At 45.4% G+C, this 25,583-nt stretch overlaps 1 long non-coding RNA gene across 1 annotated transcript; it reads right to left on the bottom strand.

Moving 5' to 3' along the window:
* Positions 1 to 2,925: 2,925 nt before the first annotated feature.
* LOC126983349 (uncharacterized) lies at positions 2,926 to 24,945 on the bottom strand. Its single transcript, XR_007735807.1, has 3 exons — positions 24,795 to 24,945; positions 21,268 to 21,432; positions 2,926 to 2,997 (listed from the first exon to the last, which is right to left on the bottom strand). It is a non-coding gene; the product is annotated as an uncharacterized LOC126983349 (long non-coding RNA).
* Positions 24,946 to 25,583: the final 638 nt, after the last annotated feature.

Here is a 25,583-nt window from a genome sequence, read left to right as displayed (position 1 = left end):
TTGACTTTATAATGATGCCAGGCGACGAGTAAAAAGACTAGTAGGTCAGGCAAAGCGTAGATACGAAGAAAATATTGCAGCCAACTGTAAAAATAATCCGAAATCTTTCTTCAGTTACATAAACAACAAAGGCGATCAAAAGTGGTATTGGACCTTTAACAAACAGCGACGGTGCACTAGTGACTGACAGCCAACACATTGCAAACCTCTTAAACAATTACTTTTCCTCGGTGTTTAATACTAACAGTCTTCCTCTCGCTACCACCAACACCAGTACTATTGTAAATCTCGAGCATGCATTGCCTAATTTTGAAATAACAACCGATGAAGTCCTTAAAGCTCTCCATTCACTTAAAACAAATAAAAGTCCTGGACCTGACAAAGTATATCCAACTCTGCTGAAAGAAACAAAGAGCGAAATACTCTCCTTCCTCACAACCGTATTCAATATGTCCTTGCGACAAGGCATCGTCCCTTCAGATTGGAAAAAGGCTAACGTGACACCGATTTTCAAGAAAGGAGACAAAAAAGTACCAGGTAATTACAGGCCCATTAGTCTAACTTCGGTTGTAGGTAAGCTACTTGAGGGCATAATTAGAGACAAAATTGTAAATTACCTCGAAAGCCACTCATTGATTGGGGACTCACAACATGGCTTCCGAAACAAAAGATCCTGCCTATCAAACCTATTAACCTTTTATAACGACCTCTTCACTGTTTATGACGTAACCAAATCACTGGACGTAGTCTATCTTGATTTCCAGAAAGCGTTTGATAAAGTCCCGCATCATAAATTACTTTACAAATTAAAGCAAATAGGTATTGACGGTCAAGTAAACCAATGGATCGCGAATTGGTTGAGCAACAGACAACAAAGAGTAGTGATTGACGGATTTAACTCAGAGTGGGCGCCTGTCACTAGTGGCGTCCCTCAGGGCTCGGTCCTTGGCCCAGTGCTCTTCATTATTTACATCAACGACGTGGATGTTGGACTCAATAACCGCATTAGTAAATTTGCAGACGACACAAAGATTGGCAACTCGGTTCTCACTGACGAAGACAGGCAAAGCCTCCAAGAGGATTTGCACAAAATTTCAACGGTCGGATAGATGGGAGATGCCCTTTAACGTAGACAAGTGCCAGGTCCTTCAAGTTGGAACGAGGAATAAGAAGTTCGAATACGAAATGCGCGGCGTTAAACTCAAAAGCGTTCAATGCGTCAAAGACTTGGGGGTCAAAATCGCGTCAAACCTCAAATTCTCACAGCAATGCAGCAAATAAAGCGAACAGAATGTTGGGCTTCATTAAAAGAAACTTTGTATTCAAGAATAAAGATGTAATACTCCCGCTCTACAACAGTTTAGTCAGACCCCACTTGGAATATGCGGTACAGTTTTGGTCTCCCCACCATGCAAAGGATATTGCTAAATTAGAAGGTGTTCAGCGTCGGGCAACGAAAATGATCCCTTCCTTGCGCAACAAATCTTACGAAGAAAGGCTTTCTACCCTTAACATGTTCTCTCTTGAGAAACGTCGCCTCCGAGGAAAACTGATCGAATGTTTTAAAATACTTAATGGTTTCACGAATGTAGACAGATCAACATTGTTTATGATCGATGACACTTTGCGCACGAGGAACAATGGCGTAAAACTCAGATGTAGACAAGTAAATTCAGACTGCACCAAATTTTTCTTCACCAACGTTGTAGTGCGAGAATGGAATAAGCTTCCACCGTCAGTGGTCCAGTGTAACACGATTGACTCCTTCAAAAATAAGCTCGACCGTCACTTCCTTCAACTTAATATCAACTAGAGTAGAAATGCAACGTTTTGGAGTCTTCTGATTAATGTAAAATCACTTAGGTTTAAGGACAGACCACCAAGTCTGGACCATGGGGTCTGTGTGGTCTGATTTTCTATGTAAATCTATGTAAATCTCTGCCTCCTCACACCGCTGCCCTCACTCATCCTCTCCACTCTGCATGATTCAAAGCAGTCTCTATTCAAACCAAAGATTCATATTTCATTCCTCACATATTCACTGTAACTCTTATATGGTCCGTGGGTCCTCAGTCTGTCCTCGAGTATTTCTTCAATCAGCCTCCTCATCCATCCCTGCCCCACCTTCAGTCCCAGCCTCTCCACGCTCCTATAAACAACCTCAATCTCACCCTTCCTCTTCACAACACTAATACCGTCAAGTCCCACCCTTCCCCCCCTCAGAGCCTTAATTAAAATCAGAACTCCGCCAGGCCTATCATTCATGGATCCACTGCAGCGCAATCTAAATTTAATGAGAAGAACAAAAGAATCGTGGTGTTGTGTTTTGTGTCATGCATGAGAGAGAGTCTGAGGCATGTAGTGTAGTGTCCTGTGGTTTGGGTGTGATCGATTTTGGCGCAGAACAGAATGTAACGTGGGTGGTGTGTTGGGGTGTGTCTTGTGTGGAGGAGTGTGGTGCAGTGCGTCGTGGGTGTGTGGTAACAAAGCAGAGGGATGATAGAGAGGTGGAGACATAGAGGAGGACATTAGGGAACAGTGCAGGCTGAGTGTGAAGGGACCAAGAGTGGGAATTAGGGTGATGGGAGGTTAGAAAGGATAATGGAGAAGGGAAGGGTGAAAAAGGGTGTGTTAGGGTGAAAACGGTAAGAACAGAGTAGTGTGTGTGTGTGTGCGTGTGTGTGTGTGTGGGGGGGGGGGGTAAATAAACTTAAGAATGGTACCAAAACGTGGGTTAATTTGATGATATATGTGGTGTGTGTATGTGTGTGTGTGTGTGTGTATGTGTGTGTTTTTACCATATCATATCCGTCCGTAAGCGGGTTTTTTTTTATTGGCTATTTCATTCATAATTCCTTTCTGTGTCTGTCTTTCTTTTTTTCTTTATTTTCTTTCTTTCTTTATTTTTGTGTGTGTGTTTATACTCACCGGAAACGTTTTTGTGTGCCGTCACCGCCGTGCAGTAGGGCACCGTCAGGCACCTCACGCGACAACCGCCTGGGGGAGGAACACGGGTCAGCAGGCCTCAAGGTTGTGTAGGTTAGCTCTCTAAATAAAAACGAACCAAACACACACACACACACACACACACACACACACACACACACACACACACGAAATTGACCTCTCTTTTGGCCACTCTACTTATATCTGTTGTGGGAGCGGTGAGTAGCGGGCTTTTTTTCTACACTCTTTTTGTTGCCCTGAGCCGTCCCCTTTGTTGTAAAAGAAAAAAAACACTTCCTGCACGTCGTGGGTATACAAATATGGTGCCCGACAAACAACCACATCAGAACACTTAACGAACCTACGCCATACATCCGTACACTCCCACTGCCTTTCCTCTTTAAATACAAACTAATCATGCACACACTCCAAGCATGCTAGGCAGTTAACATTAGGTGCCTGATAAACAACAGCCACATCAGAACACTTTACGAACCTACGCCATGCATCTGTACACTCCTACTGTTTTTCCTCTTCCCCCAACTGTATTTTTCCCACTAACCTACTTCTTCCTCTTGATACATTGTATACCTTTGATTGAAAAAAAATTGAGAAGGCCATTAATTCATTCCCTTACTGATCCCCTCCCTACAACAACGCATATGTACACTCCTACCGTCTTTTCTCTTCCCCCAAAAGTACCGTCCCCACTAACCCACTTCCTCCTCTTGCTATTCCCTTGATTAAAAAAAAAGTGAGGCGGCCATTTACTCACTCGCTCACTAACTACCTACCAAAACAACGCACTCACACACTCGAGCAAGTCATCAACGTCAGATTCACAGTTCAGTCACACTACTCGATGATCTCCAATCTCGGGACATCCCTTACATCAGGTCTATGCCTCACGTGCCTCCTGAACCCCAGAATCCCCTCATATACATAGCTCTCATTCACACGCGTCGCAAAGTCCACGAAGGTGAGGCTGTGGGAAACGCACATCCAGTATTGTTCATTCTGGGTGGGCCCGTACACCATCTTAACCTGGCCAGAACACTGACGCGTGAGTCATAGGAGACATAGCGCCCGTCCAGACAGCGGTACATTGACACCATGTGGCCGCTCCCCTCGTAGTGCAGCCCCACCACCACATCCTCCCCTCGCTGCAGCGCTGGTTCTCGCAATGTAGGCTAGGGAGATTAGAGGAGGTGGTGCACTGTTAGAGTAATAGATGGCCAGGGTCAGTAATATATCTGAACGGAGTGGATACTTGTGGCACAGGAACGGGACAAGAGTGGCCTCCCTGAACCACTGGTCTTCGTATTATACACCAACTCTAAGGGTGCATCATGTGTTGGATGAGAGGGTTTGCACAAGGCATCTCACTTGTTATGTCCCACACGAATAGTACATCTAGAAAGCAATATTCTGTACAATGTTGTGGACAAAGAAACCTTCCACATCAGCTCCTCGTGTTGACTATTTTTTTAAGTAATGTTATCGTCATCACTTTACTTTTACCAAAACCAACCAAAAGCAGAAATAGTTGTTGTTGTTTTTTTGTCACCACCATTTAGGCTATGAATGTCAGGCTCTCAATTGCTTGGTTAACCTGGCTGGGGGGAGGGGGGTCCATCGGGTTCCAGTGTGGTCCGGTTTGCCTGCAGGGTCATGAGAACCAGTGGGTGCAGGCAGGCCCCGGGTCGCAGCCTGGCGTCTAACCTAACAACCGGAAGCCGTCAGGACAGCGAGTTTGTTTACAGGCGGGGCGCGGCGGGGCAAGGGGGGGCGCAGACTGGCAGCCGTATAGGGAATTTATGTTAAACACAACAAGTGGGTGTGTGAGGCGCCGCTGTGCTGGGCTATCAAACACCACCACCACCAACAACAACAACAACAACAACAACAACAACAACAACAACCAAGACTAACAAAAAAAAAAAACCACCACCACCTTTATCCCCTTCCAAGACCACAACCATAACAAAACTATCACCACCGCCACCAACACTACCACCACCACACTCATCATCACCACCACCACCACAATCACTACCTTCGTCCTCTTCTAGCACCAACAGCAACAAAAACATAAACAAATACTCCTCAACGACCACCACTAACACGACCACCACCACCACCACCGCCAACAACAACAACAGCAACAACACTACCACCACCAGCACCAACATCAGCACCGTCAACACGAACACAACTTTGCATAAAAAATCATAAAAAATTGCAATAAAAATAAAAGTAGAAATAAACGACAATTGAAAACTTGCGCCATAAAAACCCTTTGGCTCCCTCGTGTCGTGCTTCCGCTCACTCTCCATAACTCTCCACAACGCCAGAAAGAAGGAAAGTGTTTTATTTCGTTTAATTCTTTGTGTGTGTTTTTTGTTGTGTGTTGGGGGGGGGGGGCAGCAGGAGGGAGAAGGGACGAAACTATGTAGCGGCGATGTTAGTTATTTTTTTTTCTCTTTAGTTTCTCCTCCTCCTCCTTTGTCTTCGTTTTCTTCTCTTTTTCTCCTTCTTCGTCTTCTTTTTCTTCTTCTACTATTTCTTCTAATACTTTTCCATTTTTTCTTTTTTTCTTCTTTTCCTTCTTTTCTTTTTTTCTTCTTTTCCTTCTTCTTTTTCTTTTTTTCTCCTACTTTTTCTGATTATTATTAGTAGTAATTCTTTATAGTTATCATATTATTCTTATTATTATTTTTCTTCTACCTCTCCTCCTTACTCCTTCTTCTTCTTCTTCTTTTTCTTCTTCTTTTTCTTTTTCTTTTTCTTCTACTTCTTCTATTTCTTCTTTTTCTTCTACTTCTTTTTCTTCTACTTCTACTTTTTCTTCCACTTCTACTTTTCTTCTACTTCTACTTTTCTTCTACTTCTTTTTCTTCTACTTCTACTTTTTCTTCTACTTTTACTTCTTCTTTTTCTTCTACTTCTTCTCCTCCATTATTCTCTTCCCTCCGTATAGTCATCACCGTTACGTAGTCATTATCCCATTTTCTGTTCTAATCTTTTATTTTACATTCGTGAAAAAAAATCTTACGTGGTTAGCGGCCATTAAATCCATCTTGTGCACCGTGTCCTGTGCTAAAAAGGGAACGTGCCCACAAGGTTAGGTTATAATTCTCCTTTACTGAGGCTCTGAAGTTTGCATTCCTAAAAGAATTGACGCGGTTAAGAACACTGCATCGAGCTATCTTGTATCTTGCTTAGGTATTATGTGTGCTGTGTTAGATAGATAGATACATAGATACATAGATACATGCATACATACATATATACGTAGGTAAGTAGGTAGTTAGTTAGATAGATAGATAGATAGTTAGATACAGATAAAGAGAAAGAAAAAGAAAGAGAGAAAAAGACAGGAAGAAAGAAAGAGAGAAAGAAAGGAAAAATGAGAAAGAAAGATGGAAAGAAGGAAGGAAGGAAAGAAAGAAAAGAAAGGAGGAAAGAGAGAAGGATGGAAAGAAAGATAGAAAGAAAAAAAGAAAAAATAGGATGGAAAGAAAGACGGAAATAAAGATAGATAGTTAGACGGATGGATAGATAGACAGATAGATAGACAGACTTATGAAAACTGATGCGGTAAGAGAGACTGCATTAAATAATTGTACATTCTGTGTGCTCTCTCAAGAAAACGCGTCCCCAGTATCGGTGTTTTGTTCTCGTCCGCCTTCCCGATGGCCATGGCAATAAACATTCGAGAAAAATATGACCTTGTTAAAGCACTGCGTAATGCATTTGTTTGTCGTATTGAGGAACAGTGCCAAATAAGACAATGCCGCTTATCATTAGCATACGGCTCAAAGGGCATCGTTCTTTTGTCGTTATAAAAGGACTGGACTGATAAAAGAGACTCGGAAACAAAGCATTCTATTGGCAGGTAAATAAAAGGCAAAGGCGAGAGAGGAGACACGTTCGTTTGTGTCCGTGTTAGGTGTTGACGCGTCCTCTTCCACTCCGTCATGTTACGCTCCACCGCCGTCCACCCAGAGACTCCGAGACAGCCAGGAGGGATGTAGGTTCCTAATATCCTCGTGCACGTATGTTTGTGCGACAACCATCGTGTGGGCCGTGTTGGAGGCTTGGCCAGCACGCGAAGGTGACGTCGGCCAGAGCATGCCATCACCTCTTTGTGCTGTAAGTCCGGTATATACCAAGGGTGATCACGCGAGCTTTTCCATGTGTCACGCTGCCAGAGTTCGTTGTTTGCCCTATTTGTCACGCCCAGCTTGAGTCAGTACGCTCAACCAGCAAAGTCTTGAGAGTTACGTAAATTATATATCAAACCACACAGACCCTTTGGTTCATGCCAGGTATCTGTCCCTGAAATTATGTGCTACGACTTCACGTGACCACCGAGACGCTGCTCCCCGGCCTTGACGAATGTAGGATATGGGAAGTGGCGGTCAAGTTTGTTTAAATTAATTAATCGTGTTGCATTGAGGCACTGAAGGTTCTATTCGCGTACAACAACCTGAGTGAAGGAAACATTTTAAGTGATTAAGCTGGGCATCTCCCATGTGCATGGCGACCATGTTCAGATGTGCTACTGATGCTGACCTCTCCGATCGCCATCGTGACAGAAACATTTCTCTCAACATTGCCCAACGCTGTTTGAGCTGAAGAGAGCCGGAGAAGCCCCGGGCCTCCACGCAGACGCCCTGGGCCGGGACAAACATTCCTCCCTGCGCTAAATGTTTCATTCATTTGTCTAGCAACAATATTTCCAGGAATTTCTTTACCTCGCCTGAAGCGTTAAGACTAAAAAAATCCTTCTAACATATTTCAGGCACGAAATGGAGTGGTCTGTTCGGCACCATTATACTACCTGGCTTTTTTCGTCACCTGCAGCGAGCGGTTCTCAGGTAAAATATTTAACACTCATATATCCGGCAGTTTTTCCAGGCGCAGGAGTAAAAATGAAGCAGCCTAACTTTTCCCAGACAAAATAGTGATAAAACTTTGTTTCCAGTTTTAATAGAGATTAAACTTCCTCGCTCTCAGGACTAGGAGGGAAGAGGTGAGGGAGGGTGGAAAGGGAAAGGAGAGGGAGAGAGGGAGGAAGGGCAGCAAGTGTAAGGAACAGGGAAGTAAGAGTAAAAGAGAAGGATAGGATTGGAGAGAGTATCAAAGAGGAAGGGGGGGAAGGGAGAGCAGGAAGAATAAGGAAGAAAAACTGGAGGAAGAGAAAAGGGAGAAAGGGCAGGAGGAGGAAAGGAGGGATGGAAGGAAGAGGAATGGGAAAGAGAGGAGCAAGAGAGAGAGAGAGAGAGAGAGAGAGAGAGAGAGAGAGAGAGAGAGAGGATGGGGAGATAAAAGGAAAAGGATGGGAGAGATGGAGGAGAAAATGAGGAGAGAACAATTTCTTTTCTTCTCCCTGCACTTCTCCACCTCTTCTTCTTTCGTTAATTTCCTCCTCTCTCTCTCCCTCGCGTTCACCTCTTCCTCTTCCTCCGTGCATTTCTTCCTCACTTTTTCCTTCCTATGCATCCTTTTCTTTCCGTTTTTTCTCTCCCTTTTCGCTTTTTTTCCTCCCTGTCCACTTTTTCCTCTTCTTTCGTTCTTTCATTTCCTCTTCCCTTCTTCCTGCCTCCCTACCCACCTCTCTCTCTCTCTCTCTCTCTCTCTCTCTCTCTCTCTCTCTCTCTCTCTCTCTCTCTCTCTCTCTCTCTCTCTCTCTCTCTCTCTCTCTCTCTCTCTCTCTCTCTCTCTCTCTCTCTCTCTCTCTCTCTCTCTCTCTCTCTCTCTCTCTCTCTCTCTCTCTCTCTCTCTCTCTCTCTCTCTCTCTCTCTCTCTCTCTCTCTCTCTCTCTCTCTCTCTCTCTCTCTCTCTCTCTCTCTCTCTCTCTCTCTCTCTCTCTCTCTCTCTCTCTCTCTCACTCTCTCCTTCCCTATCCATCACTCATTCTTCGTCTTTTCCTTTTCTTTTCAGTTGTTTTTTCCTCTTTATCCATCTCTGTTTTCCCATTTCTTTCGCTCTACCTTTTCCCTTTTTCCTCCTTATCCATCCCTTTTTTCTATCCCTTCCTTCTCTACCTCTTCATTTTTCCTCCCTATCTACTTCTTTTTCTCTCTATTCCTTCTCTACCTCTTCATTTTTCCTCCCTATCCACTTCTTTTTCTCTCTATTCCTCCTCTACCTCTCCCTTTTTCCTCCCTATCCAACCTTTTTTCACTTTTCACTTTCCCTCCTCATCCATCCCTTTCTCTCCCCCTTTCTTTCATTTCCTCTTCATTTCTTCTTCTCTTTCCCTCCATGCTTTCTCTATCCACCCCTTTCTCTCTCTCCGTTCTTTCATTCACTTTTCATCTCTCCTGCCTATTCACTGCTTCTTTTCTTCATTCCTTCGCTACCGTTTCCCTTTCCTCTCTCTCCTCCTCTTCCACTTCTTTCAGTCTTTTCTTTCTCATTATCCCTTTCTCTCCCCGTTCTTCCGCTATTTTCTCACTTTTTCTATCTACCTCTTTCTTTCTCCGGTCTATCATTTCCTCTTCACTTTTTCCTTCTTTCCTTCTTCTGCTCTTTCGCCACCTTTTCACTTCCTATCTTCGTTTTTTTTTTCATTTCCTCTTCATTCTCACCTCTATCCATCTTTTTCCTCTTCTTTCTTTCATTTTTTCTCACTTTTTCCTTCCTATCCACCCCTTTTACTCCCCGTTCCTTCATTTCCTCTTCCTCTTTCACTCCCTGTCCACCTTTCTCTTCATTCCTCATTTACCGTTTCCCTTTCCCTCACTCAGAGTCACTCTCCGCCGCCTCCTCGCCGCCCAGGTCGCCCCTCACGCACGCCGCTGTTGGCCCGCCGTTGCTGGGTGAGGCTCGTTGTATGTCTTTCCTGGCTCCCGCGCGGACGTTACTAGGGCTCAGGTTGCGGTGAATTACAGGGCCGCGAGGTACTGCCACTCTGACTTATGGGTCCCTCCCGCACCGCTTCCCCCGTCGCCGCTGTTGCTTTGCTTTTTGGTTTTGAAAGGGCTTGTGTGTGTGTGTGTGTTAAGGTGTGTACTTGAGGTCTTTAGCGTGAGGGTGCGGGAGGATGGAAGGCGAGGGGAAAACAGCCTCGTAAACTTGCTTGACATTAATATAACTTGATTTAAACTCTTACTTAATGCATGTTCGAGTAGTGTTAGGGTTAGTTTGTCGGTGGTCTCGATGTTCTTTTAGCACGAGGAAGAGTGAGGATTGCAAGGAGGTATTCTTGTATCTCTTTGTTGATTTGTGTCTTAATAACTGTGTATGAGTTAACCCGGCCAGTATTCAAACCGCTTACTCGTTCCCTGCTGCTGAACGCCCACCGCTACCTCGCCAATATTCGGAGGTCTAAATTTAAGGGTCATATTCTTAAACATTTCCACGCCCAAGCACACATATTTGACAAGGCTTTCATAGGAGTGGTGGGCATTTCCAGTAGTAGTTTTATGACCCCTGGTGGTAGCTTGACCATTCCTCTGTACCGTGAACCTAAAAAAAGATGCATTAGAACCCGAGTGATCTCCTATTCGGCCTTTGAGAATAGTTGGTGTGAGGTGTGGAAGCGTCTGACAATACCGCCCTAAGACCCGCCCTGCATTTCGTGGGGGTCTAGATCAAGGGGCTTACGCTGTTTCTCTGTGTTGTGATGTTGTTGTTGTGTTTCTTATTAAGAGCTACCGCATGGAAGCAGCGTTAGGTATTCTCCATTGTCTTAATTACTGGACCTTTGTTCTTTACAGTATTTTATGTTCTGCTATTTCACGATATTTTTTATGGTTATATGAACTCGTGATTTTACACATGCGCCCTGAAACTGTGCGGTCAGTATATACTTACTTACTTACTCTCAGCCGACCGACTATGACTTTAATCTATCCCAGCGCTGGGTTAGATAACATATTGGACGTACTTATTCGTGTTAATGTTTAAGTTTTAGTGCGTGATAAGTGGTGTTGCAGTCAGAAATATGAATTTGTAATAGATGAGAGAAAAAAAGTAAATTCAAAGCATAATAGAAGACTAGTACATAAGCACGGGACACAAAATACGAAAATAAGTTATCTTTCCTGCGTTGCCATGAAGAACTTATACTAAATATATGATATGCGGGGACGGTCTTGAGGAGGTGATATCAAAGGTGTGTAAGCGCTCTATGTGAGGGGGGGGGGGGTGGATGGGGGGGAGGACTGTAGTTACTTTGATAGATAGGTAGATAAATAGTTGGTTAGGTAGATAGATAGATAGACAGGCGGACAGACAGATAGATATATATATATATATATATATATATATATATATATATATATATATATATATATATATATATATATATATATATATATATATATATATACTGCCCACACCTGACTTCCACTTCACAGGTTACACAATAATAATAACCGACACCTACTGAAGGGAGCGGCGCCTCTGAGGGCCACACGAGGGCCACGCTTTATGACCGTGCCGTGCCACCCTTTGTTTCTGATTATACGAGGCGTGGCGGGCCCGTGGAGGCCATCACCTCGCCTCGCCCATATATGGCGGCAATCTCGTTTTGTGCCGCCCTCAGTAGGCTACCTGGCGTCTCGAGCTGTGGTCAGCCTGTTTTCATTGTCCACATTCTCAAAATTTAGTGCGTTCTTCATTGGCCCGAGCTGCACCTTTCCATCAAGTTTCATGAAAATTGGGCTTTAGTATTATGCTGACAACTAATTAACAAACAGACAAACAAACCTCTCAAGAGTGACAAGGTCCTTGGAAGTTGAAAAGTGACCCCTTACTATTTATACCGCCAGAGGAAGATTTCGTTCTAAAACGATTATTGACGAATTTGTTGAGGAAAAAAACAAAGTGTACACTGCACTAACCGTATGATATAAGAATGGCATCGGAACAGCTGCGTTATTATTACGTTGCCAGCGAGCCCGTCTGGCGCCGCTGGGGGTGCAGGCGTGAGCACCGGTGACTCAGGCGGCCGCGGGAGTAAATGGGTCAAGAAGGCCGCGGGCTAAATATAAAACTGGAGTACCTCAGTGAGTACAGAATTAAGACCTTACACCTGAGGCGAGAATCTCACGTGTTTGAAGGGCCGCGTGCTGGCCGCAGACGCCTCGATGGTAGGGAAGGACGTTTCTATTCTATACTTCTTACTTCTGCCCTTGAGAAGGCCTTAGGTGCCCTGTGAGGCGGGTCAGCACTCCCTCCTGTGTGTCCTCGCAAGATGTCTCCCTCTCAACTCTTCCCTTGTGCCAGGTCCATTCATCTCAAGATTTTCCTCCACTCCTTCCTTACATCTTTTTCTTGGACTTCCTCGAAATCTTGTGCCCACTAGTCTTAAGTTCTATCTTTGCATTTTTTTTCTTCCATCTTATAAATGTCCAAGCCACCTTCGTTTCCCTTCTATGTTTTAACTAATGTCACTTCAATAACTTTTCGAACTTCAACATTTCTAATTTTCTCTCTTTTACTTTTAATAATTATAGTTCTCGGGAGACTCATTAATCTCTGAGGACTGAATTCTGCCCCATTCTTTTGATGCTTTCATGTGCGTGTATTGGTATTGCTGCCAGAAAATACACATCAAATGGTTTCTTTGCCTTTAGTGGAGTGGGGTTTCATTAAGACAGGATATAAGACACGTGCTCTTCTATTGTACTTCTACGTTCTTTGTGTTATCTTTATTTTGTTATCTCCATCACAAGCAAGCACGTGCCCCAGATATTTAACACAAGCTGCTACTTTAACAAGTTTATTTTTCTTTCCTACTTCCTCTATGTCATCATTTTCCTTTACAACCGTTAGTATTTCAGTCTTATATATATATTTTTTTAACCTGCATCCTCAAAACACATTCTCTGACAAAATGAGGCTCTTTCCCGTAACTGTTCTCTGCTATTGCTTTTGCCGGCTACGTCCTTTGCATATATACAAGCACATCCTCGTCGTCATTACCCCCCTTGCTATCTTTATATTTTCATGCAGTCCATATATCCCATGAATGATGATGGGAGGGAAGTAGCGCGTATCAGTAAACCAAATGGAAAAAAAACATAAGCGGAGGTATACATTACGGCGTTACTGAGATAAGTCTTGCTAATTTATGATAACAGCGTCACGCACGGAGGGATCAAAGGAATAATGTGTGTGTGGCTGAATTTTCGGCTCCCACTAAAAAGAGAAAACGTGAATTCGCCGCCATACAGCATGAGCCCCGCATGATTAGTGGAGCGAGCGGTGGTTGTGGTGGGCGGCGGAGTGTTCCACAGATTAAAATGCTCGCTGTGAAGTGGTTAATAAGTAAAGCGTGGTGCCCGGGATGGCTTCATTATAAGAGAGAGAGAGAGAGAGAGAGAGAGAGAGAGAGAGAGAGAGAGAGAGAGAGAGAGAGAGAGAGAGAGAGAGAGAGAGAGAGAGACAGACAGACAGAGACAGAGAAAACAGCTAGCCAGACAGACAGACAGACAGACAGATTGTTTCAGTGTGTGTGCATGGATGCAATATGTGTACGTACTTGGTTATCCTACCGGCATTTTTTACCTCCAGTTATATTACCACTTGAACTCTTTGGAAGGGGGAACAATAAAGAACCTCCCTTTTAACTTATACTGATCGGCATCTTTTGGGCTTCCTGTGTTTCCTTATCTAGTGAGCAGCATACCGCGGGGTTGTTGTTGTTTACTCTTGGACTACAATGTACAGAAGAAAGTTACACTGCAGTCCAGCTTGTATGTTCACTCTCATTGGTGGAGGAAAATCTTGTATTCAGAGAGATTCCTTGGTCAGCAGATTTTCCCTCGTCCTATGTTACTTGCTGGTGTTGTTATATTCATCCCTTTTATTTACTTTACAGTCCTACCAAAAAGTCCATTAGTAGCAATAAAGAAAACTCCAACATTCAGTATTGAGAGATTCCTCGGTCAGCAGATTTTCCCTCGTCCTATGTTACTTGCTGGTGTTGTTATATTCATCCCTTTTATTTACTTTACAGTCCTACCAAAAAGTCCATTAGTAGCAATAAAGAAAACTCCAACATTCAGTATTAAGAGACTCCTCGGTCAGCAGACACTCCCTCCTCCTTATTACAGTCACTCGCAGCGGTTTATCGTATTCATTTATCACATTTTCTTTATAGTCTTGCCCTAAAGTCCATTAGCATCGGTGAGGAAAATGAAGCACCGACTTTTCAGCGATCTGCAGACACTCCATCATCCTTAAGAAACTGATACTCCCAGAACGTTATTACATGCATCTATTATATATTAATTTGACATTCTTGCCCCAAACTCCATTAGCATCGGTGAGGAAAAATCAAGCACCGGGTATTCAGAGAGATTCCTCCTAAGACCACAGAATGTCATTACTCGTCAGGCCGCGTATGTAAATGATTCTGTGCGGCAGTCTGAGTCTGAGGTCGGTGTTTTCAGACGCTGCCGCCTCTCACATAGCAACTATTTCCAAAGGCCGAAAAGGAGATCAGTACGATTCTCATGAGAGTTTCTTGCACGTTCATGATACACAAGCTTTGTCAGACTACCACCACGGTCATGACACTACATATGGAAATCCCCACAACCCCTACCAAAGCCTTGTCAAATGAATGTACTTGGTTGCCGAAAAAAAAATAATGTTAAAGAAATATCAGTAAATATCAGTAAATATCAGTAAATCTACCTTTAGTAAATACATCCCTCGCCCTATATGTGGCCTCTCTCACTGGCCATCTTGCTTCAGCCGATGAGTTGACCTTTACGCCTGGACGGGGTTCATCCTTCCTTTCTCGAGGCCCAGGATGAAGTCCATATTCTTAACGTATCGGGCTCCCATTTGGACAATTTCTCAAAACCACAAAGAAGATCATGGGTAGTTTTTCCCGTTCATGGCGCAGATGTCGTTTAAAACTATCACTGGGATCACAAAACAGTCCATGAAAAGCCCAGCAACTTCGACGAGCGGTTTTTTAAACAGGCGAATTGAGGTGCTGAGAGGTTTAAGAATACGGGTGTCACTGAGGCACTCCACTCTGAGGCGCGGATCAAACACAGCTGTTGGCCGCTTCTTGCAGTGTGTCCACCGGGAAACAATCCCTGAGCACCGAGGCCATGCGCAGCTATAGCATACGCCCCCAACTTTACCTCTACCCTCGGCCACGCTGCCTCTACACACCTCTCTAAGTTTCATTACCTTTCCGATATGTTATAGCTGGGAAGGCTCTCCGCGCTCCTATTATGCTAACCTGTCTGCACTCTCTCTCTCTAAGTCCTTCCCTCCGCCCTCACGTCCACAACTACAGGAGTTTATACATCTTCCCAGGGCTTTCCCCAATCCCTACCCTTACCCCCATTGTGTTCCCTAGCCCCGCTCCCGCACCGCCCCGTCGTACCCGCCCACACGAGTCTGTCTTCCTGCATGGGTCTTTCCCCGACCCCTACTCTCACGCCCCCTGTATTGTCTATCCCCCCCTCCAACACAGCACCCACACGCCCACCCCCACAATAGTCTATCTTCCAAGCCCTTTCCCAGACCCCTACCCTAACGTCCCTTGTATTCTCTACCCCCCCAGTCCCACCCCCCGCTCCGACGCGCAGCGCCTCTTGGGCCGAGATATACAGTGAACGTCCATCTCCAGCCTGAGAGGACGAGGAGGGCTGGGTTACTTACAGCGAGAGGCGGAGTGTGTGTGTATGTGTGTGTGTGTGTGTGTGTGTGTGTGTGTGTGTGTGTGTGTGTGTCGTAAACAGCTTCTTATTCGCCTTTGTTCTCCTATTGTGTATTGAATTTACTGATTAAGGGCTAATTAGCGTGCCCCGTGTGTGTGTGTGTGTGTGTGTGTGTGTTTGTGTGTTTGCTCGCTGCCTTGCTTGCTGACTTTCCTGCTTTCGTTCCTTCGGTTTTAGGAAGGAAGTTTGAATTGAATTTTCTCAAGGGTGTAAAACAAAGAAAACAACCGGGTAAAATACACGCAAGACTCGCAAGGATGGTTTAAATAAATGTGCGACTCAGGGAATAAATAAACTGACTCGTGAATACTGCTGGGGCTTCTGATACAAGGAGGAGGAGGAGGAGGAGGAGGAGGAGGAGGAGGAGGAGGGGGTAGGAAATAAAAAGAGCAGGAAAGAGAAAACAAAGAGAGAAGAATGAGAAAGATACGGATTATCATCAAGAGGATAAAACAAAGGAGGAGGAAGAGGAGGAGGAGCAGGAGGAGGTGGAGCTGGGGGTAGAAAATAAATAAAACAGGAAAAAAAAAACAAAGAGAGAAGAATGAGAAAGATCATGATTAAGAGGATAAAACGAAGAAGGAAGAGGAGGAGGAGGAGGAAAATGAGAAGAGCACGAAAGAAATAAAGGAGGAGAAAGAAGACGAAGACGAATTTAGGGAAGAAATATTGAGTGACAAGTCGAGAGCGATAAGAAAGAGAGGAGACAAATATAAAGAAGGGAAAGTATTGAGAGAGAGAGAGAGAGAGAGAGAGAGAGAGAGAGAGAGAGAGAGAGAGAGAGAGAGAGAGAGAGAGAGAGAGAGAGAGAGAGAGAGAGAGAGAGAGAGAGAGAGAGAGAGAGAGAGAGAGAGAGAGAGAGAGAGAGAGAGAGAGAGAGAGAGAGAGAGAGAGAGAGAGAGAGAGAGAGAGAGAGAGAGAGAGAGAGAGAGAGAGAGAGAGAGAGAGAGAGAGAGAGAGAGAGAGAGAGAGAGAGAGAGAGAGAGAGAGAGAGAGAGAGAGAGAGAGAGAGAGAGAGAGAGAGAGAGAGAGAGAGAGGGAGAGAGGGTTGACCACTGAAGGAAGGAGAGAGGCAAGGCAAGGAGGGGAAGGCGGAGTGCTGTGGACAGAGAGAGAGAGAGAGAGAGAGAGAGAGAGAGAGAGAGAGAGAGAGAGAGAGAGAGAGAGAGAGAGAGAGAGAGAGAGAGAGAGAGAGAGAGAGAGAGAGAGAGAGAGAGAGAGAGAGAGAGAGAGAGAGAGAGAGAGAGAGAGAGAGAGAGAGAGAGAGAGAGAGAGAGAGAGAGAGAGAGAGAGAGAGAGAGAGAGAGAGAGAGAGAGAGAGAGAGAGAGAGAATATCCGCGTTGCTCCTCCACCGCCAAGGGTCCCCACACAACACATTGTCCGGGTGTAGTGTTGACGCAGGATTCTCGCGGCGTCGTAAAGGGTTTATGGCTGCGGCGTCCCGGCCCGCACCCACGCTGACCTCAAACTGACACTCTGACTTGCTGTACTTAACATAAGAACATAAGAACGTAAGGAGTCTGCAAGAGGCCGGTTGGCCTATACAAGGCAGCTCCTGTAATCCTAACCCCACCTTACCTCACTATCCATGACTTTATCCAACCTCTTCTTGAATGTATCTATGGTATTGGCACCCACAACATGGCTGCCAAGCCTGTTCCATTCATCCACCACTCTACTGGTAAACCAATTCTTGCCTATGTCTTTGTTGAATCTGAATTTATCTAACTCAAAACCATTGCTACGCGTCCTACTTGGTTCTTTTACAACCAAAACCCTATTGACATCCCCTTTATTGAAGCCCTTCATCCATTTAAAAGCTTCGATCAGGTCTCCTCGCAACCTTCGCCTTTCTAGAGAGTGTAGATTTAAATACTTCAGTTTGTCCTAATAAAGCAAATTTCTCACCCCTTGAATCATCTTTGTCATCCTCCCCTGTACAGATTCTTACATCACCTCACCCTAATACGCTGACTTGCTATTTTTACTCTGCACTCACCCTAACACGCTGACTTCCTGTACTCACGCTGACTTCAATCTAATATGCTGATACTCTACTCACGCTTACCTCACACTGACTTATTCTCAAGCTGACCTAACCCCAACACACTGACGCTGTACTCACGCTGACCTCACAATGCCTTGCTATACTCATACTAACATCACCCTAACATGCTGACGCTGTACTCACGCTGACCTTATCCCAACACGCTGGCTTGTTGTACTCACACTGATCTCACCCTAACACGTCGACGCTGTATTCACGCCGACCTCAATGTACAAAGTCTGAACCACATGTCCGACTGGCCTTGTGTCCGGGGTGATGGGTTCGTATCCATCTTCGTATATGCAATTCTCGCATCCTCTATGAGTCGCCATTAACTGTAAAATGAGGAAGGCGGACCGCCCGGCAACTTTACATTTCTTCTCGTATTTTCTGTCCATCCGTGTCTGTATCTTGCACTCCCCACCTCTTTGTAACTCCCCAACATTTTCTGTAAATAATATCTGAAATCTGACAAGAGCCAATGCGACGAAGATGAACACCGAGGCCACGCGCAGCTATGGTGAATGCCCCCAACTTCACCTTTACCTTTTCTCGGTCTCGCTGCCTCCACACACCTGCACATCAAGTTTCATTACGCTTCGGATGTTCTATAGTTGGGAAGACTCTCCGCTTCCTCACTGTGCTTAGCTTGGGTATTCATGAAGTCTCCCTCATGCAAACTAACCACTTACTAAAAAAAAGTAGTTCAGGTCATCTCTCTCCAGTGCCACCTTCTTTTCAATCAAGGGTATAGTAAGAAGAGGAAGTGGGGTAGTGGAAGAGCTACAAGTTGAGTAGAAGGAACCCCAGTAGGAATGCTCGCTCTTTCACGAACTCGCCCTTCCCAGCATTACCGGAGTCACATAAGGCCCGTTATCGGACGCAGACAAAGGGATTTAGTGGAGTTCTTGTGAGTATTTTTCCCATTCACGGTGCAGAAGCCTTGTCAAACTATAAACTTATAAACTTATAAACATATAAAACTACCCATGGAAACATCTACAACCTCTACGAGAGCTACGAAAGAAGATTAGTCGGATTCTCATGAATTTTCTACATTCATGGTGCAGAAACCTTGTCAAATCATCACTGTGCTCGTAAAACTACCCATGGAAACACCCACAACCTCTAGGAAAGCCTTTTGAAGTGTGTGCGTGCGTTGACCCGTAAATGTTAGAGAAAATGGGCCATAAGTGATGCAAAAGAGGTGTCGTTAGAATCTTGAAGCTGCTCTGATACCACCAAATGGGGAGGACGAGTTCTTGTTACAGAGGCTTTGCACTGAGGAGCGATCGTTGAGGGGGAGGCAGTGTGACGCAGGGTGATGTGTTGAGAATTTGTATCGGGTTCTCATGAGTCTTTCACATTCGTGGTGCAGAAGCCTCGTCAAACTATCACTAGGCTTATAAAACTACCCATGTATGAAAATACTCACAACCTCCACGAAAGCCCTATCAAATGTATGAGTGTGTTTAAGCCCCGAAATGTTTTGATAAGACGGGCCATAGCCGATACAAAAGAGGTGGCATTGTAATCTTGACGCTGCTATAATGTCACCAAAGGGGGTGGGGGAGTTCTTATGGCGGAGGCTTTCCATTGAGGACCGATCGTTGAGAGGGAGCCGAGGAGGCAGTATGACGCGAGGTGGTGTGTTGAGAATTCGCATCGGGTTCTCATGAGTCTTTCACATTCGTGGTGTAGAAGCCTTGTCAAACTATCACTTGGCTTATAAAACTACCCATGGAAATACTAACAACCTCTACGAAAGCCTTATCAAATGTGTGAGTGTGTTTAAGCCCCAAATTGTTTTGATAAGACGGGCCATAGCCCGATATTAGGGGAGGCGGTGGCTGAGTCGTCAAAGTAACGGCCTCGTGTTCAGGAGGACGCGAGTTCAATCCCCGACCGGTGCCACCAAGCTGGGATTTTTGAGCCGCCGCCGAGTGGCTTAAAACTACCCACATGCTGTCCAAAAGACCACCTATCAACCCGGACTCTAGATTCTAGGATCAAAGATGAGCTCTGGGAGGGCAGCATGAGCTAATGCAAGATGGCGCCACTATAAACACTCGCCTGCGCCAGAACGGGCTGGGCCGACCATCAGGACCCACCGGAAAGAAGCCTTGGACCGACCATCAGGATCCACCGGGAAGAAGCCTACCGGCGCAATAGGCCGCAATGTAAAAAAAAAAAAAAAAAAATACAAAAGAGGTGTCATTGTAATCTTGACGCTGCTATAATATCACCAAAGGGAAGGGCTGGTTCTTATTAAGGAGGCTTTGCACTGATGGGCGATCATAGAGGGCGAAGTAATGTGACGCAGGAAGATGTGGGGAGAGCCTACACAGCGGATACAGACACAGAATAGGAGAGTTTGACCAACATCATCACTGGCGCCTTGGTGATATCAAAAGAGCCGCTCGAAGCTCTATTTGGTGCTGATACAAGTTTATTTTTTCGAGGCATGCTCAGAATCTCGAAAAAGTATCTAAAGCACACACAAAAAAAACTATTGCATCATCATCAATATGAATATCGCTCAGCTCTTTTGGTAACAACATTTTGCCTGTGATGGAGGTGGCCACACTCTCCTATTCTACCATGGCTCTGATCGCGGCACCTTCCTCTGACACTCTTAGCCAGTGTTTGGGGAATAGAGACGAAGGAAGGCTGCTCCAGACTTGAGTCGCTTGACCAGTGAACGCGGTGAAAGAATATAGATGCAATTTAACTCTTACGCTAGGAATTTGGACAGCAAAGAAATGAGCTAAGAGTATAAAACTGTCGCATGTTGTTAGTATAAGGAGTATAAGTACCAAATGCGTAAAGAATGCTTAAAGCTTCGACATTTGTTCGCCAAAGTTCGTACATTTGTTGTTCAGCAAAGGAGACAGGCATGGGCACAACAAAACATAAAAACAGGCCCCGCAAAACGCCGCTCAAGCAAACCAAAAATCCTAAGTTTAGATATGCAGCGTCAAGTAAGACTAGAGAGGTATTCTTATACTCCTCTCTCGAAAGCGTTCAAGTCGCAGGAAGGAGGGAATACAGGCGAAGAAAAGCTGCTTTAGACTCTACCTGTGACTGCTGTGAAAGAATAGATACAAGTTAACTCTTACACTAGGAATCTGGATAGCACAGAAATGAGCTAGAGTAGAAAATTGTCGCATGTTGTCAGAATAAGTACCTAGCGCCTGGAGAACGTTTAAAGTTTCGTCAGCCACTTGAAAACGTTTACACGCAAGCATTTGTGACTGAGTGGGACAGAATGAGCTGCTTTGTGGTCTTATTTTAGGTGTGTGCAGGCAACCCACGACAGCTGTAGGTTATGTAAAGCGCCTCGCAGGTCGTAAAACAGAGCATAAAGAGGAGAGCAAGTAGTGTTTCACCCGACACCGAGGTACGAATATGAGTGAAACTGTCGGGACACACACACACACACACACACACACATATACAAAGCACTCTTAGCCCCATCACACAAACCAACACCCCCCGCCCACCAGGCCCTACAATCCTTCCCCTCCTCCCGGTTATCTCCCTCCCTCCCTCCCACGAACACTCACACAGGGATGGGCTGGTCATGTTCAGGATGCCGGCTGAGGAGGGCAGCGTCGTGGTTTGGTAAACGCTCACCATCTCGCCCGCCTCCACCCGCACCAACAACGCCGCCACCAGGAGCGGGGACACTAAGCTCGCGCGGCGGCCCATGACGGCGCCGTGAGATGGGACTGTAGGGGAGAGGGACGTGAGGCTGTTGTCGGATTATTGTAGTGTAATAATTATTAATTTATTAGTTGCAGTAGTAGTAGTAGTAGTAGTAGTAGCAGTATCGGTAGTAAAACTAATAGTAGTAGAAGTAGTAGTAGTAGGTAGTAGTAGTGGTAGCATGCCTAGCCACAAAACCAAGGGCGTTGGTTCGATCCTGCCCTGAGCAATCGGCGCCAAGCCCACCCAGCTGTTCATCCTCCTTGCGGGCTGTACGATAAACGGCTGCCTGGGGAAATTTGGGGAAGGCTAACTGCTGCAACACGGCTGTCACACTCGCCCTGTGTCTTTACCCACTGGGTTCTTACCCACAAGCTCAAGGGCCAATGAGACGGAGAGGAGCAACAGGCCACGAGCCGCTCGGCGAATGCCTTCAAATTTACCGTTTCTTGGAAGATGAACAGCGGGGGAGGTGAGTCATAGGGTTGGTGTTGGCGTGTGCGTGACACTCGGGTGATCTACGAGTGCTACAGACACTGATATGGGGAAGAGGTCATGTATGTGGATTAGTAATAAGGCGCGTGTGTATGTGTATGTATGTGTGTGTCTGTTCCCATAGACACACACTTGTCCCATATGCACAGATGAGGGTGATACGTGTGTGTGTGTGTGTGTGTGTGTGTGTGTGTGTGTGTGTGTGCTATATATTCTATACTTCAATAATAACAGATTTCTTTAAGAAAATTATTGCAATACATAAAGCACTTTACTTTTTTGCAATTGTAAAATTTAATTGTAATTGATTAACAATTGTAAAAGAATTGTAATTGTAATCAAGCAACATTTGTAATTGAATTGTAATTGAGTAACAGTTGTAATTGAATTGTAACTGAGTATCAAGCGTAATTGAATTGTAATTGATCAACAACTGTAATCGAACTGTAACTGAGCAACAAGTGTAATTGAATTGTAATTGACTAACTGTTCTAATTGAATTGTAATTGAGTGACAAGTGTAATTGCATTGTAATTGCCCCACCTTTCGGTTTGCTCAGGGATTCGAACCCACGCTCTCAGGCGTCCACAGATTGCAATGTGCAGTGCTGTACCTCTGAGCTACCGAGACCTCCCCCCTCCTCCTCCGATACTGCGTCCGGGGCACGAGTGGGATCCCACAAGTTTCGTTAATAGGTCTATTTCTGTTAATTACTGATAATAATGATTTGGACTCGGGAGTAAGACTGATTAGTAAGTTTGCGAACGATATGAAGATCGGAGGAGTAACTGAATCAGAGCAGGACGCGAGTATACTGCCAGGCAAACTTGGCAGATTGCATGATTTGGCGAGGAAGTGGCAGATGGAGCTCAGTGTCGGGAAACGTAGTCCTCTGAGTGTTGGCAGCAATTACCCGTCCCATAATTATTTCTTCAATGACACTCCCTTAAGCAAGTCTAGCTGTGAAAATTCTCTAGGCGTCTTAGTGAGCTCTGATCTATTTAAGTACTCACTGTATCCAGGCTAACAATCGCGCAAATATGATAATTGGATTATTTTCAAGGAGCTTAAGCAACCGAAGCGCCGAAGTCATCCTCAAGCTATATTTATAATAGGATTCTGGTGGTAACAGAACCGGGTAGGACACGTAGTAATGGGTTGAACCAGATATAATCAGATTCAACAAAGTATGAGGATTGAGCAGGCTTGGCAGTAATGTAGAGCATGCCTGTGTGTGTGTGTGTGTGTGTGTGTGTGTGTGTGTGTGTGTGTGAGTGAGTGAGTGAGTTTGTGAGTGAGTTTGTGAGTGAGTTTGTGAGTGAGTGAGTGAGTGAGTGAGTGAGTGAGTGTGTGTGTGTGTGTGTGTGTGTGTGTGTGTGTGTGTGTGTGTGTGTGTGTGTGTGTGTGTGTGTGTGTGTGTGTGTGTGTGTGTGTGTGTGTGTGTGTGTGTGTGTGTGTGTGTGTGTGTGTGTGTGTGTGTGTGTGTGTGTGTGTGTGTGTGTGTGTGTGTGTGTGTGTGTGTGTGTGTGTGTGTGTGTGTGTGTGTGTGTGTGTGTGTGTGTGTGTGTGTGTGTGTGTGTGTGTGTGTGTGTGTGTGTGTGTGTGTGTGTGTGTGTGTGTGTGTGTGTGTGTGTGTGTGTGTGTGTGTGTGTGTGTGTGTGTGTGTGTGTGTGTGTGTGTGTGTGTGTGTGACACATCTGTATATACGAAACAACGTCATTAGTTCACTTTAAATTACGTCGCGTTTCAGGGAGTCCAGCAACATAACTTATAATTCCACAGGTGAGCCAAGCTCTAAGGTTCTCATTGGAGGTCAAGGTTTTCTGCCCCCCCACTGCCGCTTTTACCCTGCTTAGCTTCGTCCGATAAGAACTAAGGTTTCACTCTCTTATTGGTGCGTCGCTGGAGGGTCATAGGATCCCCAGGCTTATGGAGCAGTGATAAATTTAGTGTCATGATTTTTTTGCCCTGATTTTTCGTTGAGCACGTTTTGTAATCTGAGGTGTACTTTAGCAGCGAATGGTCTCTGTCTTGAAGTGTCTCGTTCCCTCCTTCAGTCTGGCCGACCAAGCCTTTCAGTACGTATCGCTTCACCCTACACGCTCACGTATACTTGTCGGCCCTGACTCACCCTGTACCCTGCGTTAACAACTAATCCTAACTTTGCCAGCTAGCGATGCAGCCCATTACTCTTTCTTTTAGAGCTGTGGGTTTTGGTCGTTCCGTATGTTTAACTTTAAGGTTTTGGATTTAGTCCCGGTATGTTTTAAATTTGCGTCATGGGCTTATCGCATTTGCTCAGACACAAGCACTTGGTAGCAAAGACTGACACATAGTGTTCTTGCTCTCTGCAACGTTATCGTCTTGTATAACAGTTTTCTTGTCTTCATTCTTCACACGAGGGCGATCAAATGTTCATAGTTCACTTGTTGTGGCTGCTCCGGTGCAGGAGTATTGTCTGCAACATTATTTATTCTTTTTGTAACAGCTTCTATATACATATTTACTTTTTATATATTTTTTTTACAGTCGGCCTATAGCGCCGGTAGACTTTCTTGATTAGGCCTGCTGGTCGGCCCGAACCAGTAATGGCGCGGGCAATTGTTTATAGCGCCGCCATCTTCTTCGGCTCATGCCACCCCCCGGAGTACATCTTTGATCCTCTTTAGAGAGTATGTCTAGAGTCCGGGTTGCAAGGTGATCTTCTGGACAACAGTGATGACTGAATATTGTCAACGGCGAGCGGGACTCGAAACTGGGTCCTCCTGGACACCGCGCCCGCACGCTGACCACTCAGTAAGCACCTGTGAGCAATATAACAATCGCGATTGTTTAGGCTCTTCATTTTCGTTCCTGAGAGGTGTGGCAACAATGGGTATAATCTTCTCACCTTCTAGCGCCGAGGTCAGCGGGGCGAGGAGTAGAGCTCGGGGTACACTGGTGGCAGCGGTGGGATGTGACGTGCGACCTGGACACCGGCGGAACGTGGAGTGCGGCACGACGGTGCTCTAATAGTATACCGGTGAAATGTGACGTGTGGCCTGGACACTGGCCGGGCTGTGTCTGGACCCTCTCCCATGATCGGTGTCTAGGGGCGGCGTGCGTGAATAATTCCTGATAAGAGGTCGCCATCAGGAGCAGCGGCTGAATAAAGCATGAGATTCTTTTTGAGGCGGAGCTGCGTATCACTACTCCCCTCGTGTGTGTGTCACCCTCCCTCCCTCCTTCCTTCCCTCCCTTGTATGTGTATGACCCTCCGTTGTGTGTGTATCACCTGTTTGTGTTCAGTGACCTTCCCACCCTTTTTCTTTCCTTCTCTTCCTCCCTTGTGTGTGTATCACCCTTCATCCTTCCCTGCCTCCCTCCCTCCCATGTGTATCACCTGTTTGTGCCCCTGTGACCCTCTCTCCCCCCCTCCCCACCTCCTTCCCTCCTTCAGCTCCCTCACGTGAGACAAGAATTCCAGGCACATCCAACGTAAAGTTTTGTTTGCCCTTTACACCATTTTTTTTTATCATGTTTGTGTAGGGGCGCCGAGGGCTTTCCATCTCACCTTTTTGTTTATTCACTTCACTCGCGCACCTGTTCTGTGAGTAAAAGTGTATCAGCGTGTTTACATAAAGAATGAGACCTTAGAGGCTTATAAATACAAAGTCTCCTCGGCGCTGAGGAGATGAAG

The sequence above is a fragment of the Eriocheir sinensis genome, chromosome 5 (genome assembly GCF_024679095.1).
Source record: "Eriocheir sinensis breed Jianghai 21 chromosome 5, ASM2467909v1, whole genome shotgun sequence".
Taxonomy (NCBI): Eukaryota; Metazoa; Arthropoda; class Malacostraca; order Decapoda; family Varunidae; genus Eriocheir; species Eriocheir sinensis.
This window is presented reverse-complemented; position numbering and strand designations above follow the sequence as displayed.